Below are 17,393 nucleotides of genomic sequence, written 5' to 3' on the forward strand. Positions count from 1 at the left end.
CCTTTTAATTACAAGGAGTTTTCTTTTTAAAGAATTTTAGAAAACACTCAGCCATAGCCAAAATATTATTAAATAATCAACATACATATTGAATATTTTCTAGGTACTCATTTTGGTATATATAATGTGAATTAATACTTCTCAAAATTTTGTCACTGGACTAGTAGCATCAAAAGCATGCGGGAATTTACAAGAGCAGTAATAATTCTGAGGCCCTCCACTGACTGATCAAAAGCTTTGAGAATGAGGCACAGCAATTTCTAATTAAACAAACACTCAAGATGATTCTGGTGTTTCCCTGATGCTTGAAAAACCATTGCTCAGGAGGATGCAAAGTTGGGTTAGAGTAATTGTAACTTGCAAACTCTCTAGCAGTTATATTTTGTATAAACACATCTGTCTACTAATTACATCTTTAGATTTTGAGGTTTCCTTCAAGAAAAACTCAAGTATTATCATCCCTTGATCCTCCACTGCTGAGAGTGGCAAGTACTACAGTTGCTCCTGGGAATAGCAGAGTCTCTCACCTGAAGTCAATTTTTCATCTATTCCTATCAAGTCTCAAGTTGTAGGGCGTTCCATAGGGCCTACACCTGGACAGATGGGTATTTAAGGACCGTGGTGGTAGCAGCCCTGCCTCTGAGAGCGACACAATGGGGGTCTGTGTCAACAGGCAGGGAAACTCTTGGTTGATCCCTGGGCTTTTGGCTTTGTGCCTTTGGTACATGCATTTTGGTTGTGTAGAGCCCCTGGAATGTCCTGTTGAGTCTCTGCCTTCCCAGTTGAAGGAGATTTTTTCTACCAAGCAGCGTGGCTTTACCCTAACATCTAAAAGTAAGTGGCTGGAGCATTTGGGCTCTGTCTTTGCTAGGGAGGGAATGCTGGAGGAATTGCCTAGAAGTACTTTGTAAGACAGTGAGGTATAAGTCATTACAGATACTTAGACCTCTTAGTGATAGGGGAAGCAGAGAAGGGCAAAAATACTCAGCTAGGCTGAGCACCAGTGGTTCATGCTTGTAATCTTAGCTACTCAGGAGGCTGAAATCCGAGGATCACAGTTGGAAGCCAGCCCAAAGTCAATGAGACTCTTAAATTAATCACCTAAGAGTCAGGAGTGTAGCTATGGCTCAAGTGGTAGAACACACGCTTTGAGGAAAAAAACTAAAGGGACAGTGCACAAGTCCTCACTTCAAGCCTGAGTACTGGTGTATGCGCACACATGTGTGCGCACACACGCACACAAACAGAATAAAATAATATTCAGCTGGTGTGGTAGGAAAGGAGTATTTTCTGATTTCTACTTGGTAGGTCTGATAAGTAGGCTATTCTTACACTTAATAGCTGCTGTCCTAATATTCTGTGTGCAAAAATGTTGTGAAGTATAGGACATTTGCCTGGTAGCCTGGGCAATACCCAGAGAGTGTTAAGAAACATGATAGGGGAAAAGATTTGTCCTAAACTTAGTGCCTGGGAGAGTTGTCAAGTGTAGGGGCAATATCTTCTGACTAAATCCAGTGGAAGGAGGGTGGAGATAGAATCAAGAACTTCACGAGTAGGTGTGCACAGTAAAGTTTGCTATATCATTGTCCTGCCTGTCAAGGCCAGGTAGGTGTGGTGTGAAAAGCTGGAAAATGGGGCTGGGAGAAGAGGGTAGTAAGATTTCTCTATGGAACTCACAAGAAGCTTCTCTTTTCCCCCTCTTTCTCTGCAGGCACCCAGTTCCTGCACAGTTACTGGCTTGTCTATTTTGAGGCAGCTCCTTTTGTGGGGACCTCCTTGATTCAGCTATGGGCCTGGGTACCAATTGCCCCCCATGCCACCGATCTTGTGTTGGAGTTTAAGGACCACCGAAGGGGCTCCCAGAGATTTCTCCTGGGCTCTTTCCCCATTGTCTTCTCGTTGTCTCAGTCAGAGACAGGATGGTTAGTGGAGATCTATTGTTTACTAGCATACTGGATGGAGGTGGTGCCCTCCCTCTTAGCAGAGGAAAAGAACCCATCTACAGACATCGCCGAGGAGATCCTGCACGAGTGTGTCGGTATCCAGGTCAAGCGAGATATAATGGTGCTATTTGTATCCGCATACTACGTCCATCCCCCTCTGTTTCACCTGCCTTTGGTGGAGGGCCCCTTTATCCCTAACGTGGAACAGCTGATCCTGGGCCAGAGCTCTCAGGAGGAGCTCCACAACCAGGCTTCACTCCCAGCGGATAAGCTCTGTCATCTTCAGGATCGCAAAGTGAACCTTCACAGAGTTGCCTGGGGTCAGTGTATTGTCGCACCCAAAACCTTCAGCCTCCCTTACTGTCAGGGGATCTGCCTGGGCCTGAACAGTGAGCTCCACCACTCCAACTTTGAGTGCTATAAGGTAAGACATGAAGTCTCCACCCCCCACCACCACCCAAACTCTTTAGCGGTTCTATTGGAATAGCACTAAGTACACAAGCCTCTGGGCCTGTCCCTTTTTTGAGCTCAATTGATGATGCAGTTGATGTAGTATGCCGCCTCTTCCCCTACTGTGATAAAGTCATAAATTGTTTTCCCCAAGACTGTTCTGAAGCAGATCTGATCTAGAAGCGACCTCTCTGTGCCCTCCTCCTTTCCTTACCACTACTGATATTAAATATGGGACTGTGGCTATAAGCAGCCTCATTCTCCTGTTCTTCATTCTGCAGAAGGAGGCACCCACTTGTTCCTGGCTTTTCCAGTCCTGTGGTCCCACCAAGGTCAGGCTCCTTTCCTTGATGATCCAGGATGATGAATACCAGATGAGTGTGTACCACCTGAACATATCCCAGATAGAAAAGTGTGGCTGCTCCTGAGCGATCCTAGAGCCCGTTGGGGGTGTGTGTGTGGGGGGTCGTGAATCCTACAAGAGGACTGCTCAAGCATCAGGATGCTTGCCATTGCCATTAGAATTCTTAAGAGGGTGAGGGGATTTGTGTTTGTTCACAGTACAGTAAAAAATGATGGAGTTGTGGGAGTCATGTCCTTGGGACACTAGACCTTTTGTGGGCAGCAGCCCCTCTAATGCCACTCTCAGATTTACATGTCTTTCCAAATATTCCTATCACTGTTTGCAGATGCTCCTTGTTTCCAAATACTTCCATCACTGGAAAAATAATGGGTGTCACCATTGGATGTCCAGACATTTGAGTATTTTACTGTCTTAGATGTACTAAGAGGTCAGGCTTAGAGCCATCTTGGAGAAAAGAGAGGCTGGATTGGGTATGTTTGCCCTTGGTATGGGGCTGAAACCCTACTCTCTAAATGGGGATCTGTTTTGGATCCTTCCAGGATGTTTTACTCCATTGTCCTTTTCTATACCAGAGGTTTGGGACCAGCCTAGGCCTTGAAGTATCCATTTTCCCCAATTTTGCTTTCCTGGCCTCCTTAGAATGATTGACACCTCTGTCCAATCAGGTGGTCTGCCAAAGGCTAGTCATGAGTGCAAGACATCAAGGCCTTACCATCTGTTGAGTGGAAGTGTGAACCTGAGAAGGAAAAAAACACTTTAGTCAGACTAGAGAAGGGCTTCTTGACCTAATGGAAATTAAGTCTGTCATTTAATGCATTTCCTGCCTAATGATTTCAACTGAATGATGCATGTTAGCTTTTTTTACTGTCTTCAATAAACTCCATACTACTAATTGTTGTAAGTCTATTATGTTGGCTGGGTACTACTCTCTTTCCCTGGGTTTCTGAAGCTAAAGGAAAGAATGGAGGTTGGGATTCAAATCTTATCATGGAAAAAAAGGAGCGACCAGAATGTTCCTTGAAACCTGTTTGTCAATTATAGGGTTTACACATGATTTCTAGGCTTAGTGCTAAAACCTAGGTACAAAATAAGACACAACTGCCATGTGGGTGTTAATACCAAAATTACTGTGAGATTTTGGTGTAAAAGAGAAAGGTGACACTTTCCACCTTAGTAGCAACACGTGGTCTGGGCTGATAAAGTAGGAAGGTAGGAGGAAATCTAGAAAGATCAGGAAGGTAGGAGGAAATCTAGAAAGATCATTTCAGTGTTTTAATGAACGTCCATATTCTCTATGGTAGTCTGTGACGTGGAACATTGTTGTAGAATGGGGGTGAATGGGATACATCTGAAGGCACTGAAAGGAACAGTAATGGTTCTGGCATTTCTTGAGCTGTCTCAGCTGGGGTGGATTTTCTAAAGTGATGAAGGATGGGTTAACTTCTGTTTTTCTAATTTATACAGGGATTACTTTTTGTACTTCTGCAACTAAAAAGACTCTGGCCCCCTGTCACCTATTTCTAAATTTGTCAGAGTGTAGCCTAGTAGTAGAGTGCTTGCCTAGCATGTACAAAGCCCTGGGTTCAATTCCCTGGTATCACATATAGAGAAAAAGCCAGAAGAGCACTGTGGCTCAAATGGTAGAGTGCTAGCCTTGAGAAAGCCCAAGGACAGTGCCCAGCCCCTGAGTTCAAGCCCCAGGACTGGCAGAGAAAAGAAAAAAAAAGAAAGTAACAGTTGGCATACACTTAAAAGCAGTGATATCTACCATGTGAAAAAAGCAGCTCCACTCCTGTATTTGGGATAGTGGATAGTTATGTCTGATATGTGCCTGGAAAATTTTTTCTTTGCATTCAAACATTTAAAATAAAATAATCCTGTCCCACAGGGGATCAGTGGTTCTAATCTAGCTACTCAGGAAGCTGAGACGTGTGGATCATGTTTTGAAGCCAGCCTGGGCAGTAAAGTCCATGAGAGTCTGTCTTCAATTAACCACCAAAAAGCCAAACGTTATGGCTCAAGTGGTAGAGTGCTACCCTTGAGAGAAAAAAGCTCAAGGACAGCACCCAGGTCCTGATTTCAAGCCCTAGGACTGGTGCACACACGCATGTATGCACAAACATGCATAGGCAAAAAAAAAAAAAAAAAAAAACCTCCCCCTATTAGGCCACTGAAAGTTGGCTTTATTAGTTACTTGCAGTGTGTTCTTAACCTGATAAGGTTGTAGGCTTTTCTAAATAGAACTGTCCTGACCTCTTGTTGACCATTCACTTTTTCAACTAATTCTGAACACTTTTATTCATTAAATTCTATAATTTTTTTTTGCCAGTCTTGGGCTTGGGCTCGGGGTCTGAGCACTGTCCTTGGACTTTCTCAAGGCTAGAGCTCTACCACTTGAGCCTCAGCACCACTTCTGGCTTTTTTCTATGTATGTGGTACCGAGGAATCAAACTCAGGTATTCATGCATGCTAGGCAAGCACTTTACCACTAGGCCAAACTCCCGGCCCCTCTTCTATTATTTTTGACTTTCTGTCCTACTCTAGTGATCTTTGTCTATTTTCATATCAATATTGCCAGCTTAATTTCTATGTTTTTAATGTATACTTAGGAACTTGAGACTATGTGCTCCGGACACTTAAGTTGTCTTTCCCATAGATTCTTCATGTTTTTATCTTTCCCAGCAGAGTTCAAAATCTAGTTGAGTTCATAGGTGCAATAGTTGAGTTCATAAGCACAATGAATTCACAGAGTAACTTATGGAGAAGACATTTGCTAAATTCTACCCATGAGCCTGATATGACTACATATTTCATGACAGATCTCAATACATCTCTTTTTTTTTCCCTCCACATTTGAATCATGGCAGTCTCTCTCTGGGTTAATGCTTAACAGTCTGGATTGCAGTCTACATCTTCAGCCCTTTGGGCTCTTTCACTTAGCAGTCCATCTCACTTTGCCTTCCTGCCACTGAGACTGCTGTCACTGAAACAACATAGATTGACATCATGGTTTCTTGTTTCAACTCAACTCAGGATTTAGTTCTTGATGTGCTTGTGCTTGATCTGGAAAGATTCACTAAGCAGTTTTTCTCCCCCAAATTAAAGTGAATTGAGTAATTTTAAATACTAGTGTAGAGCAATCGCCAGTGGCTCCTGCCTATATAATCCTAGCTACTCAGGAGGCTGAGATCTGAGGATCCCCATTCAAAGCCAGCCTGGGCACTGAAGTTGGTAAGACTCTTTATCTACAATTAACCACCAGAAAACCAGAAGTGGCGCTGTGGTTCACATGGTAGAGTGCTAGTCTTGAGCTGAAGAGTTCAGGGACAGTGTCTAGGCCCAGAGTTGAAACCCCACAACCAACCAAAATAATGCTAGTGTAGATTGGTAGCTAGATTTGTATCCCATTTAGCACAGCAAGATGGTATCATGTACAACTACTTATAGGAAAGTCGAATGAAGCTGTTACTAATGCCAATCTGAATGGTTTGGATATATGTGCTTTCTAACCATTTGTGCCTTAGTGTGGAAAGTCTAGGATGCAGTTTCAGAATGTCTGTTCTGTTTTTACAACTCAAAAAGAGGTACGAGTGTGGAATGCTGGTGAAAAGGGTAATGCTGGTGATTCATCCTCAGACTTAATTCCAGCTGGACAAAATAGACCTCTGGTCTAATGACCTGCATTCTGGAGAGAATGCCTTAGAGCTTTGGAGCCATTTCTCAAAGGAACTGAAAAGAGAACTGTTCTGGACAAGGGCCATGACACACACATCCAAATATTTCATTGCTTTTGTTCATGAGAGAGATTGTATTAGTTATATAACCATGAGGTCCCTTCTCTATGGTAATTGAACTAAAATAATGATCTCTGCTAAAGATGAGCAAATGAAGACCTTAATACCAATGATTGTAATCCCAGGCATTTATCTGACCAGAGCATATGTAAAAGAACAACCTAAAAGTTAAGAATACCCAAATTCCCATCACCACTAGAACTCATTCGTGTGTTACAGGCACATATAGAGGGTACTATGTTATAATGAGAAAGAGTGGAGTACAGTGTCTACACAGATGTAATGAATCCCACAGACATAATGTTAAGGGAAGAAAGCTTGAAATAGAAAAGAGCATACCTACCTGCATGATTCTACTTTTTTGTAGAGGACACAAATGATGAAATTATGGCTAATAATTTATTCATTACTCTGTTTAAACAAAGCATGTAAAATGTTAAAATTCATAGAGGCAGAAAGAATGATAGCTGTCAGGGCTTAGGTGAGGTGTGGGGGGAGATGATGACATTGCTTAATAATGAAAAGGATTTTGGAGATGAATGGTGCCATTACTTGCACAGTAATGCTATCACAAAATTATCCACTTAATTATGGCTACAGCAATAAAATAAGCAGTTGAAAGAAGGTAAAACTAATATTGCTAGAATAATGATTGATGTTTATTGGAGGTGGGGCCCTAGTAACTGGAAGGAAAATGGGAGTTATTTTAAGGTATTGGAATGTTCTAGATTCATAAACCAGAGACATCATAGGTCTATTTAGTTTGTGAAAATTTATCAAATTATACAGGCACATGTGCATGGATATTGTACTTCAGTAAAAAGTTATCCTGGAAGAAAAGGAAAGCAATGCAAAATTTTTGTAAACTTTTAATTAGCATAAATTTCATTGTGATATTTGCACACATACATATAATGCATTTCCCTCACCCCCACCTACCATATGACCCTTAACCCTCTTCCCTTTTCATCAGTTTTCAATGCATAATTTCCATATACCTATGAAATGTAATTTTATCATAGTCAATTAACTTAATGGGTTGCACTATTGAGTGCAAGACATTCTGACAACTCATTTAATCTTTGTACAAACACTACAAGAAGAGAGATTTGAGGAGCAAGCATTGCCTAAGAAATGGTAGTAGTAATAGTTCTTAAATGCTCTGTACATTCCTAGGGGAGCATGTTTTACCTGCTCAGTTTAGTGTTTTTGTATCTTTAAAACAGAAGCACCTTCAATTCATAAAACTAGGCCCTAGTATTAAAATATATGTCCTTCAACCAGGAGGGGGAAAATTCTCTGAGAACTGATTTTTCACTTACATTAACTTAAGGGTAAGCCAAGACCATCAGAATGTAACTCTAGATAGTTTTAATCATACCAGGCTTTCTTTTGCCTCTTGTAAGTGAATCTTTTCTTTTTCTGTTCTGGTCTGGGGCTTGAACTCAGGGTACTGTCCCTGAGTTGGTTTCGCTCAACCCTAGTCTTCTACTACTTGAACCATAACTCGACTTCCTGCTTTTGTGGGGATTAACTGTAGAGAAAATCTCATGGACTTTCCTGCCTGAGCTGATTTCAAAGCATGATCCTCAGATGTCAGCTTCCTGAGCAGTGAAGATTAGAGGTGTAAATCCCAACCCCCAGCTTCATAAATGAGTTAAAAGAAACTTCTGATAATGTTTAATTATTTTAAAAGTCATTAAACTAGGAAATCTTTTTGAAATACTTCACTATCTCAAATTATTTTTCACACGTGATGCTTTGGAAAAAAAACATTTTGAAATGCCTAGTTTTTTCCTACTAAAAATGTGTCCTTTGGGTTCCTCCTTTACCCTGACTTATTTTTCATAATGAGGGAACTTTTCAGGTCTTTCCTAATGGATTCAACCCTCTTGTGACTTCCTTTTATGACTTTGGTCTTAGGTCTTATGGAGTTTTGTAACAACACTCCATCGCCTTCAACCTCAACCACACGCAGTTATCTCTGGCTGGCTGGTCAGAACAGCCGTGGGTGGGTATGATATGTTGCATGTTGCAGTACAGAGAGTCTTGTATCCACAGCTGACTGTTCGGGGTCCTGTTCTCTGTCACACCTGATCAGTTTGGGAGACATCTTCAAGCCCGAGGAACAAGGCCTACTTGAATGGTTCAGAACATACTCTCATAGAGAGTAGCTATGAATTAGAAATGTTGTGGAAGGAAAGAGAGTCATCCTTGCAGAGAGAAAGGAAAGCAGAACAGGAAGTGGGTAAGAGATGAGGCAAAGGGTTAGTTTTTATCACAGCCAGACAAATACTTCTTGCTCTGGATCTTCTAAAACATCCCTCGTGACTACAAGATATATGCTGGTAACAGCTGTTTATTTCACAATCCCAAATCCTCTCAGGGTACCCGGAGAGAAGAATACAGTATCTGTTGGAAGACTCCCACATAAAGCCCATTGTGCTGTGTCCATAATTTTAGTTTGAATCCGGACATGCTGACATGTTTTTAAATGGAGTTCCATGTGAAACCTCATTTACTGTAGCCCGCAGACAAGCCATCCTCCTATGTGGAAATCTTTCATTTCCCTTCCCTGCAGGGACTTTGGTCAGCAGTTATAAAGTCCCTTTCACACAGCTGGTTGTATGTTATAGTTTATTTTTAACAGCCAATGAACAAGTGATGGTGTGTGGGGAATTGTGGCATTTCTTTTGTTGTGGACTGCGTCCAGCCACAGGACTCCGTAGCATCAGTTTACTTGCCTTCTCATTCTCTGTGGGCTGAGTGTGGTTAGTTCAAACTCAGGACAGGTCACTGGTTCTTCAGTTGGGGCCTGGACCATGAAAAATGAAACACTAATAGTTTACAAAGCAGAAAAGTATGAAGAAGATCATAGTTGTAAGGAAAAACACTCTATACTCAAAATCTGCCGCAGAGTACAGGAAACTGTAGTTTTTGTCTTCTAGCTTTACTTAAAATACAACCAGATGCTGACTATGAAAATTGACTAATTTGGGGATGATTGAGGTGTTTGCTTTTGATTAGTTTTGGATTTCAGAACCTTCCCTTCCCCTAACTAGAACATTGAAAAATCTTCTGGCCATGAGTGGGCAGTACACTAAAATTCTAATGAGGAAGAACATGTTTGGAGTTCTATAGAATATCATGTATCATGTTTTTCTGCTAGCTCTAACTTAGCAGAGTTAAGGGTTTGTTTGCTTCTCCAATGCTTGGAAGAATAGACTGGGCAACAGTTGATCTTAAAATAATGCATCCAGTTTTTTTGTTTTTTGTTTTTTTTTTGCCAGTCCTGGGCTTGAGCTCAGGACCTGAACACTGTCCTTGGGCTTTCTCAAGGCTAGAGCTCTACCACTTGAGCCTCAGCACCACTTCTGTCTTTTTTCTATGTATGTGGTACCAAGGACTCAAACCCGTGTCTTGGTGCATGCTAAGCAAGCACTCTACCACTAGTCCAAACTCCCAGCCCTGCATTCAGTTTTTAATCTGATAAAGAATATAGAGGAAAGTTAAAATAGTATATACATTATTTGGTCAGCTAAAACTTGTTATGGTTAAGAAAGTCACTTTAAGATTTTTAAGCCAAATTTAAGATTATACTAAATATAATCTTCATGGTTATCAGTCCAGGAAGAGATACTGCATTTTTTACAGATATCTGCAATCTATATCCATGGGAGAATTTTAAATAAGTATATTGAAATGCTGGCTTCAATTTCAGTTTATTCTACAGTTTAATTTGTGAAGATTAGTAAATCACATTTGTCTTATTGTTTTCTTTGTAAGACATTAACACTAAACATGACTGCAATAAACATGATTTTGAATGACTTTTAAGAGTAAGAAATGATATAATTTGAAAGTTAGGATTTCAATATTCCTAACTGGCTATTTTTCAAAGGAGTGAAGTACCCCTAAATACCTGCTTTTCTACCTTTTAATGCTTCTCTTTAGGAACTTTTTGAAATGTTGTTTGATCCCTATTTTTCTATAGGTTTCAGTTTGTTTGTTTTTACCTTGGGGTCAATTTAGAAGTCTCAAAGCAGCAGCCTTGTATTGCTGGAAGAATTTGCTCTTAACACTATGCTAGTCTGGGCCTACTCTCTAGCAACAGCAGGTAAAAGTCCATGCTCCGTGTCTACAGGGGCCTCTTGGAACAGATCTGGTCCTTGGGCATTTTTCCTTTTGCATTCTGCTGGGGCAAAGATAGACTAATAATGAGGTGCAGATAAATGGCACCAAAGCTCTATTTAGAGGAGCCTGTACAGCACTGTTACACTTTCAGTTCTAACTATCAGTATAAAGTCATCTTGGTTTCTTCTTAGTTGCAAAACTGCAGAAATGTTTTGTAGGGACTGGACTGGGTTTCAGGATGTTCAGACAAGATGGTCATTCTTATTCTGGGCACTCACCAGATGCAGAGCTGGAGGTTGTACTATTTAAATCTTTCCTTGTGGCCACATAGATATTAAGCAGTCAAAGATGGAAAGAAAACTGTCAATTCATCTCAAATAAAAGCTCCTTTCTATGGGTTTATCAGTGAAAAGCAGTGAAAGTTCCACAGTGACTGATGCCTCTGTAAGCCATTTCAAGTGGAGATAAACAACTGAAATGGGAAGATAAGCTCTAAATATGTTGAAAGAGGATAGCATTTTGAGAATTATGTTCTGTATATGAATATATAATACCCAGAAGGATGTTCAAACAAACAATGGTAGAATGTCATTTTAAGCAAAACCCCTGGATAGGTAAATCAGTGTGGGACTAATCAAGTCAGGTTTTCCTTCTAGCAGTTTGAATGCTTGGGATTTTGAAGAACTGAACTCGCTTTGAGCCAAAAAGAGATCCACATAGCACAAGGACTGCACAGACTCTGTCTAATGTTAGAAGCCAAATGCCACAGTCCTTCAGGGTCAGCCAAGCCTCAAGATATGGACTGACTCTTTTTCCAGAAGATCATGCACTTTCAAAGCCAGCATGATATCTGCCTTGCAGCCGAGGGAGGAAGGGATAAGACGGCATCATTCCTAAAAGTTGTTGATAGATGTTCTTAGAAACAATGAGTATTTGGTGATCTTTTAAATTTTGTTACTGTTATGATCATAAAAAATATGTATTCCGAGGCTTCTTAAAACAAAGAATTGATTAAAGCTTTCTAAGGAACTTTGGGAGGGAGAGGAAGATAGAGAGGGAGAGAAGGAGGGAGGTGGAGATTGAGTGCAAAACTAAGACAAGCAACAGGTGCTGGTGGGTGGAGCAAGAAGTACTGGGGAGGCAAGGAATGGAGAAAGACACGTGAGTCTCCAGAAGTTCTGTGTTCTCATGGAAGGTGGTGTGCTTCGTGCTGCCTCATAGGACATATATGGACCTGGGCCTGCTTAGATTTAGGGCACTGAAATTTCTGGGGAAAGGATATTAAAATCCCTCTCCAGGAAATTTTAATATTTAGATTTTTTTTTTGCCAGTCCTGGGCTTGAGCTCAGGGCCTGAGCACTGTCCTTGGACTTTCTCAAGGTTCTAACCTCTACCACTTAAGCCTCAGCACCACTTCCGACTTTTTTCTATGTATGTGGTACCAAGGAATCGAACCCGGGCCTTCGTGCATGCTAGGCAAGCACTTTAACCACTAGGCCAAACTCCCGGCCCTCAATATTTAGATTTGATGTCAGTTTCTGAGCTGGGAAATAGAATATGTATGGAATGAGGGAGTGAATATTCCAGAATGATCTTTAAGAGTTCCAACATGATAACCCTCTTACACTCTGGGTCACATTGAAGGTGACTACGCTATGGGATATTTGGAAAAAAGATTTGTTTTGTGTGTAGGTGAGCTCAGAGGTTTAGAATCAAACACTGACTCATTTACTCTTTGTGTACCTTAGGCAAAATGCTTGCTTAATTTCCTTATACCCCAGTATTCTCATTTATATTGTTGTTGTTGTCATTGTTATTATTTTTAGTGCTGGAGATCAAACCCAAGGCCTTGTGCAATGCAGGCAAGAGAGCCACCACTGATCTACCCTTAAAGTGTTTTGCTACACACAGGGATGTTAGAGAATAACCACCCCTGAAGTATTATGACCTCTGTTTTGTAAATGAAAAGGTAGCATGGGGCTGAACAGACAACATGGTTTCTTCAGGACCCAGGTGAGATGTCTCAGTTCTGATTCAGCACTTTCTTCCATGATGCTCAGGGCTCTAATGAGCTGGAAACAGAAACTGTCAGTTCTCTTAAAGATCAGCGTCCAAATCTAACACAATGCACTTGTACCAGCTCTCGTGCTCAGGGTGGTTCCTGGGAAGCCTAAGGTAGGAAGGAGCTCCAGTATACTCCACTTCCCATGGAAGGAAGAATAGCATGTACCTAGAAGGAAGACAGCAGTGGATGGCAGCCATCTTTGGAGTCCAGCTACCTCTGATCATGTTTTCACACCCGTTATAGTACAGCCTGAGGCAGTTGTACTAACACTGGGAAGTGGCTGAATGCTTACAACATTTGACAGAGATTTCTCTTGCAAAGAAATGCTGTTAATGCTCCTGGAAAGAAGAAAGAATAAAGGTGATCGTACATGGAAGGGACTAACGAGTGACAGTTACTGAATAACGAGTGATAGTTACTGAATACAGAACAACTCGTTATGTCCCAGGCAAGCACTCAACTTTCCTGTTTTCTGCTATTCCAGATAATTAGGACAGCTCAGGCTGTCTTTGTCCAGTTCAGGTCTCCAGGGCCAAACAACAGCCTAAACAGTTATGTTAGAAAGAGAACTGTAGACAACCTTGGAGGGAGGAGGGCTGAGAGGTAGCACTGTAGGGAATTGACTGGAGATAGAATTATAGGGGGAGGCCAGGAGGAGGGCAGGTTGAGGTGGTGTGTGTGTGTGTGTGTGTGTGACCAACTAGATAACTCTGCTGTGAAGATACAAGGTATCTTTGCAGTAACCTGTACTAGCTGATTCCTTCTTTCTGGGAAGGATGTAACGACTAGAATAGAGCATTCCCATCTACTAGCAACTCTAACATGATATTTTTCAAGGCTCTGGATTATTTTAGGAATAAAATAAAGGAGAACCATTGCACATTCTTTGTCTGCCTCCATTGCTCTTCCACCCAATTCCCTACTGCTCTTGACATTCCCCAACTCTCCTCCTCATGGAAAATAAGATCTCTATACATATGGCCTAACTCTCTATAGGATCAGGGTACAGAATGATGAGAAGCATCTGGCGTTCATGGCTCAGATGAAGTCCAAGCTTTACCACGTGGTAGCTTATGGTGTGGGTAGGTTCCCAGTACCTTGGTTCCCACATCTATAGAAGGTGGCTGCTTTGGCATAGCCTACTCCATTATCAGCATCCCGTGCTTCAGTGTTAAATTTAGTACAAGAACCTACACTGTCATCTCATGTTATCCGAAGTCTATAGCTTATATTGAAGTTCACTATGGTTGTGTACATTCTATTGATCTGGACTTCACACCGTATCATGAAATGCAGCTACCATTATGGTATCAGAGAGATTAGTGTGCTGCCTTAAAAATTCTCTGTGTTCCACGTGTATCACTTTTTACGATAGCTTGCCTCAAATTGCAGGTGATAGGACATATGTGTACTAAATCATTGGCAGAGGAGATGAGGCTTGTGGATAGAGGTAAAAACGTTCAAACTTTGGTGAGATTTTTATTTTTTTAATAGGCTTTTGCCATTTGTCTCACTTTCTTAAAGGATTATGTCATCTTTATGTTTATCTTTGTTTCTGGTTAGAAATAAATAATAATGAAGACATTTTGATTGTCTTCCCTCCTTCCCCCAACCCCAGTCCTAGGGCCTAGAATCTATTCCTGGGCTTCTTTTGGTCACTAGCACTCTACCACTTTAACCACAGCACCAGTGAAGGCTTTTTCTGTGATTAACTGGAGATAAGAATCTCATGAACTCTCCTACTGGCTTTGAACCACAATCCTCCAATCTCAGCTTCCTAAGTAGGATTACAGGCACAAAGCTACAGGCACTAAGCTGTTTTTTTTTTTTTAAAGACCTTAAACTTGCTGTCCCATAGTCCATTCTTTACTCACGGATTCTTAGCACTAGTCCCCGATTTGGCTGAAAGCATCATGTAATCCAGGCTGAGAATCAGCAGTGTCTCCAGGTACCAACCCTCACTAGGAAGTACTTTCCAGGTAAAGTGGGGATACATCCCAGACATTTATGAGGAGCATCTCAATAATGCATGCAAAAGTGCTTATGCCATGACTGGAACATAATGAGTGATCGTCAGGATTAGATCTTGTCATACATGAAAGCCCTTGTCATACATGAAAGTTCATATCATACATGAAAGCCCATGTCATACATGAAAGCCCATTAACTTTTAGAATCATCCCAGAGAAGTTTATGTACCAATTAAAAAGTGCTGAGACCCCTTTTGTGCCTTTTTTTTTTTTTTTGCCAGTCCTGGGCTTGAGCTCAGGGCCTGAGCACTGTCCTTGCACTTTCTCAAGGCTAGAGCTCTACCACTGGAGCCTCAGCACCACTTCCGGCTTTTTTCTATGTATGTGGTACCGAGGAATCGAACCTGGGTCTTCATGCATGCTAGGCAAGCACTTTAACCACTAGGCCAAACTCCCGGTCCCTGTGCCTTTCTTTTTATGCGATCATAACACACGTTAGCCTGGCAAAAGGAGCTGCTGCTTCAATCATATAAATCTAACTAGTAGGCTTCTGCTACCTTTGTGAACTAATGCTCTCTTGTAACATAACAAACACATCAAGAAAGCAAATACTTAATGATTTTATTATAAGCTAATTTGTAATGAAGGAAAGTGCTTGTTTTTTTTTTTTGTTCCTCTCTTCACTCGCAAAACATGATATAAAACTGGAAAAAAAAAGTCTAGCCTGTGCTGAAGACTTCTGGTTGGCTCTCTCTCAGATCTTGGCATGAGGGATGAGAATATATGGATTTGTTAAGAATCACTTTCCTAGCCAAAGCATCAATTATTTGATTATGATTAGAGATATCAATCGTGTGAGCTCTTGAAATCAAAGTCAAACCTCAAGTTAAGCCCCACTTCACATCTCTTTGTTTTAGCCTGAGTTTCCATAGAGCAAGGTTTGATTTGGTCAGCATAAACACTTTTCAAACAATCCTGGGTTCATGAAATCATGAAATATAGCTGATTTGTTCTTCTGCAGAACAAATTTCATTTGTCCACCCTGTTATTGAGCAGGTACTTCTAGAGCTCTAGGCTTTGAAGTAGGTGTTACGGATAAAGGAACATAGAACAGCAGAGGATTTCAACCTTATGAACTTCCTGTTTGGTCAAGTGTTAATGACTGACTTTTCAGTCAGTAATATGCAAAATCTCTACACAGAGAGAGGAAACAAACTGTGTACTCATTGTCTTTTCTGTGAAGCTCCAAGATGGTTTCTTTTAAACACAAGTCAAAGTATAATCTAGGAATATTTAATCTATTCTTTCCTTATCCCTGTTTGTCAGTCCTTCTTTCTTTGCTGCACTGGCTTCCTATTCAAAATCTTAAGGGTGGGCCTTTGGATTTAGGTCATTCAGAGAAGCAGAGCATGAGACCTAATGAGAAATAATAAGCAAATAAATAAGGAATTGGCTCACATGGTTATGAAAGGCTGACTTGTGTTTGGATCTGCTATTGGCAAGCTCGGGACTCAGAAGACACAGTGATATAGTTTCAGTTTGAATATGACGGCTCAAGAATTAGGAGCTGATGGTGTATGTTCTAGTTTATGGGAGAATACAGGACAAGACTGAGGTTTTGGCTCAGACAATCATGTGGAAAGAGCGAAATTGCTCACTACATCCTTTGGTTCTATTCAAACCTTCAATGGATTGGATGAAGCCTACCTACATTGAGGGGGCAACCTGCTTTCTCAGTCTACTGATTCTCATGTTAATGCTGTCCAAAACCAACTTCACAGACACACTCAGAATAGTGGTCAATCAAATAATCTAAGGACCCTATCAATAAAGGGTGACGCATGTCAACCCTGTCAAGTTGACATATACTATTAATCCATCACAGTAGAATTTGGGTCAAGTACTCAAACTTTAGCTGTAAGAGAAAAAGTATATTACCTATTGAACTTAAAGAGAGATGGGTTCTGTGTATTATGATAGGAACTTCCTCAAATCTCTGTGTACATGTGTGTAACTAAAAGGAATAGCAAATATTTCCTACAGATTAGAAGTCTCTTTCCCTGATTCCAAGTTTAGGGATTCTTTACATCCTCATGGTTGCCATATTATTAAAGCATTATCTGTCTTTATTTTCAGAAAGCAGGCTGATTGGGGGGTGAGAGAGCCTTCTATTTTTTAGTGTGTATTTAATTATTTCTACACTGGAACAAATGTCATGGACTGATGTGTTTTCATGGGAATTCAAGTCCCAGTCTTTGGCAATGAGTCCTAACTATTTTTGGAAGTTGGAAAAAAATGCAGAGAATCTGGTTCACTTTTGGTCATGTACAGTAATGTTATTTTTGTGTATCTAGGACAGTGACATGGTCAATGCTTATTTTTAATTGGCTTTCGGGGGACCTAAGGGTGGGCTAAGAGGTCAGGAACAAGGCAGAAGAATTGCTCACAGTTGGCTAGGATTCTGTCCTATTAATCTGTACTGAACTAGTAGCAGCCCTCTTCTCTCTGAGTGCCTGAAATGGCTTTCCTGTGGAACCCACCAGGATTCTCTCTGGTCTTATTTCCTTTTGATGACATCTACTATGTTCTCAGGGTTGGTGGGAAGTGCTTTTAGTACAAGGATCAGGACACCAGCATTTGAGTTGTAGCTCTGTCACCTAATCATTGTGGTAT

The sequence above is a fragment of the Megascapheus bottae genome, chromosome 4 (assembly GCF_031878675.1).
Source record: "Megascapheus bottae isolate mThoBot1 chromosome 4, mThoBot2.hap1, whole genome shotgun sequence".
NCBI lineage: Eukaryota > Metazoa > Chordata > Mammalia > Rodentia > Geomyidae > Megascapheus > Megascapheus bottae.